This window comes from Mobula hypostoma, chromosome 28, assembly GCF_963921235.1.
Source record: "Mobula hypostoma chromosome 28, sMobHyp1.1, whole genome shotgun sequence".
In the NCBI taxonomy this organism is placed as follows: Eukaryota; Metazoa; Chordata; class Chondrichthyes; order Myliobatiformes; family Myliobatidae; genus Mobula; species Mobula hypostoma.
The window spans coordinates 4059628-4064247 of record NC_086124.1 but is presented as its reverse complement, the minus strand read 5'-3'; positions in this window follow the sequence as shown (position 1 = coordinate 4064247).

Here is a 4620-nt window from a genome sequence, read left to right as displayed (position 1 = left end):
CCCTTAATCTCTGATCATAATGCATACTCTCTAAACCAGGCAGCATCCTGGTAAGTCTCCTCTGTACCCTTTCCAATGCTTCCACATGCTTCCTATAGTGAGGTGACCAGAACTGGACACGGTACTCCAAGTGTGGCCTAACCAGAGTTTTATAGAGCTGCATCATTACATCGCGACTCTTAATCTCTATCTCGCGACTTATGAAAGCTAACACCCCATAAGCTTTCTTAACTACCCTATCCATCCCTCATAATTTTGTATACCTCTATTAAATCTCCCCTCAATCTGCTATATTGTAAGGAATAATGTTCTAACCTATTCAATTTTTCCTTATAACTTCACTCGTCCATACCCGGCAACATCCTTGTAAATTTTCTCTGTACTCTTTCAATCCTATTGATGTCTTCCCTGAAGGTAGGTGACCAAAATTGCACACAATACTCCAAATTAGGGCTCACTAATGTCTTATACAACTTCAACATAACATCTGATCACCTGTACTCAATACTCTGATTTATGAAGGCCAATGTGCCAAAAGCTTTCTTTACAACCCAATCTACCTGTGACGCCACTTTCAACGAATTGTGGACCTGGATTCCCAGATCCCTTTGTTCTACTGCACTCCTCACCACTTCAAACTTTGACTGAGTGTCCCTCTGTCGCAACCAATGGAAACAGCAGAAACCCCCCCTTTGATCAGCACGGTAGCGTAGTGGTTAACACAACGCTTTACAATACCAGTGACCTGGGTTCAATTCCCGCCACTGCCTGTAAAGTGATTTACGTCCTCCCCGTGACCACGTGGGTTTCCTCCAGTCCGAAGCTGCGCCAGTTGAGAAGTTAATTGGTCATTGTAAGTTGTCCCGTGACTAGACGAGGATTAAATTGGGGATTGCTGGGCGGCGAGGCTCGAAGAGCCAAGACAGCTTGTTCTGCACTGTATCTCAATAAATAAGGCATTCTCCCACACAATGTCCCTCTGCTGGCACTACCACCTCACTACATTTTTTTCTCCTTTTGCACTTAATTTAACTTTTAAAAAATGTACTGTATTTACACTTCTTTCTGCAATTGACAGATTTTATTATGCATGGCAATGTACTGCGGCCGCATAACAACAAATTTCATGACCATATGCCGGTTGATGTTAAACCTGATTCTGATTCCGGCCACAGCAAAGGCGATTTCGGCCGTCTCCCCCTTTCCCAGCTGGTATATGTCAGGGGATTGACACAAAGGGGGCACCTTTAAAAGCTTTTTAACATTGCCGTGCCCACTGTTTGGCAATAAAGTCACTCTCCTGCCTTTGAAAACTCTCCCCGCCTGCACTCACAGTGTTTCTGAAAGCTTTTAGGACAAGACACAGGCGTGCAGGACTACTATTTTAGGACAGTATTGTGGCAGCTCTCTCTTTGGGTGACCGCGTCTGTGCAGGAGGTCAAACCTGCTGAGAGCTTGCTATCACTTAGACGTTCATGTTCTCATTGCCCACAGAGCCGGCATTCAAAACTTTTGGTTCTCTTAAAGCACAGTGGAAAAGCTCAGACTCGGATTCCGATTCCCACTCATCTATTTATCCCCTCCCCCAACTTTTTATTCAGGCATCTCCCCGCCCCCCTCCATCTCAGTCCTGATGAAGGGTCTCAGCCCGAAATATCGACTGTTTACTCTTTTCCATAGATGCCGCCTGACCAGTTGCACTCCCCCAGCGTTTTGTGTGTGAGCTTGGATTTCCGGCCTCTGCAGAGTTTCTCATGTTTGTTATTCACCACATGTCCGTTCATTATGTGCCGTGTCATATGACATGGGCGATCATGGTCTTTGCATGACCACGATTGTCTTTGGCAAATTTTTCTACAGAAGTGGTTTGCCATTGCCTTCTTTTGGGCAGTGTCTTCACCAGACGGGTGACCCCAGCCATTATCAATACTCTTCAGAGATTGTCTGCCAGGTGTCAGTGGTTGTGATGTGCACCGGCTGCTCGTACGACCATCCACCACCTGCCCCCATGGCTTCATGTGACCCTGATCGGGGGGTGGGGGCTAAGCAGGTGCTACATCTTGCCCAAGGGTGACCTGCAGGCTAGCGGAGGGAAGGAGCACCTTACACCTCCTTTGGTAGAGACGTATCTCCACCCTGACACCCATTATTAGGTCTAGGAGGTAGATAATAAAGTGGCCACAGAGGGTGATTGTTTGGTTTTATCCAAGAAGCCCAACAAAACTTAAACTTTACTTTAATCCTGGACCCATTGAAATTTGCCTATCGCCACATTAGGTCAACGGCAGGTGCAATCTCAATGGCTCTCCACATGGCTTTAGACCACCTGGACAATACAAACACCGACGTCAGGATGCTGTTCATCAACTATAGCTCATCACTTAATACCATCATTCCCACAATCCTGACTGAGAAGTTTCAGAACCTGGGCCCCTGTACCTCCCTCTGCAATTGGATCCTTGACTTCCTAACCGGAAAACAACAATCTGTGTGGGTTGGTGATATCATATCCTCCTCGCTGACGATCAACACTGGCGCACCTCAGGGATGTGTGCTTAGCCCAGTGCTCTACTCTCTATATACTCATGACTGTGTGGCTAGGCATAGCTCAAATGCCATCTATAAATTTGCTGATGATACAACCATTGTTGGTAGAATCTCAGGTGGTGACGAGAGGGCGTTCAGGAGTGAGATATGCCAACTAGTGGAATGGTGTCACAGCAACAACCTGGCACTCAACGTCAGTCAGACGAAAGAGCAGATTGTGGACTTCAGGAAAGCACATACCAATCCTCATAGAGGGATCAGAAGTGGAGAGAGTGAGCAGTTTCAAGTTCCTGGGTGTCAAGATCTCTGAGGATCTAACCTGGTCCCAACATATCAATGCAGTTATAAAGAAGGCAAGACAGTGATTATACTTCATTAGGAGTTTGAAGGGATTTTGTATGTCAACAAATACATTCAAAAACCTCTATAGATGTACCATGGAGAACATTCTGACAGGCTGCATCACTGTCTGGTATGGAGGGGCTACCGCACAGGACCGAAAGAAACTGCAGAGGGTTGTAAATTTAGTCAACTCCATCTTGGGTACTAGCCTACAAAGTACCCAGCACATCTTCAAGGAGCGGTGTCTGAGAAAGGCAGCGTCCATTATTAAGGACCTCCAGCACCCAGGGCATGCCCTCTTCTCACTGTTACCATCAGGTAGGAGATACAGAAGCCTGAAGGCACACACTCAGCGATTCAGGAACAGATTCTTCCCCTCTGCCATCTGATTCCTAAATGAACCTTGAACTCGTGAACACTACTTCACTTTTTAAATATACAATATTTCTGGTTTTTGCATGATTTTTAATCTATTCAATATACGTATACTGTAAATTGATTTATTTATTATTATTATCATTTTTTTTTCTTCTATATTATGTATTGCATTGAACAGCTGCTGCTAAGTTAACAAATTTCACAACACATGCCAGTGATAATAAACCTGATTCAGATGCTTCTTTCCTTGCTAGATCTACCCCTCTGACATCCAGCCATCTTCCTTCCCACAGGGAGCAGCGTAATAGATTAATTGTGAAATACATTATTATGTTCATATTTCACAAGTGTGTTCACGAGGCAGGAGAGAACGATAAATAGGGTAATCGAAGCCATCGCATCAAAGACGCAGTAAGGATTTCATTAACTTCAAATTTTCCCCTCAGAATAAATTTAATTTTTTTTTGTACAGTATTGCAATATAACAATAGTAAGTAGCTGGAAGCAGTTGTGTCAACAACAGATAGCTACAGTGTTGACCTTTATAGAAGTAGAAACATGTTGTCACTTTATTCCTAAGTGATATTTAGAAATAAAAAAAGCTAAATTTCTATATACTCAACATGGGACTATCAAAGTCAAGTTTATCGCCTTGTGTGCAAGATGCAGTGAAAAGACTTAACTTGCAGCCACATCACAGGCACTTTGCACCATATAAAAGCCCAATTTACGCACAGTTTTTACAAGAAATTACATCTGCTATTTAGAATACTATTGAGACTAGAGGAATAGAGAGAGAGTGTTGTTGAAGCCAAGATTCATTCAGTCTTTCATGGCCTCCTTTTGTGTCAAGATGAGGCCACCCTTAGAATGGAGGGTCAACACCTTGTATTCTGTCTGGGTACCTCCAGTCTGATGGTATAAATGTTGATTTCTCCTTCCGGTGAAAATTTCTATTTCCCACTCTGACCTTTTACCTCTTCTCCTCTGCCTGTTATTTTCCCTGGGTCCCCTCCTCTCTCCCCTCCAATCAGATTCCTTCTTCTTCAGCCCTTGACCTTTCCCACCCACTTGGCTTCACCTATCACCTTCCAGCCAGCCTCCTTCCCCTCCTCCCCCCACCTTTCAATTCAGGCATCTCGCCCCTTCCTTCTCAGTCCTGAAAAGGTTCTCAGCCCGAAACGTCAACTGTTGCCGCCCGAGCTGCCGGGTTCCTCCAGCATTTTGTGTGCCTTGCTTTGGGTTTCTAGCATCTGCAGACCTTCTCGTGTTGGTGATTCATTCAGTTATGATCTTATTGAATGTCAGGCAACCCGGAACACCCTGTTACAAGAGGGTGGTGAGACCGCACTT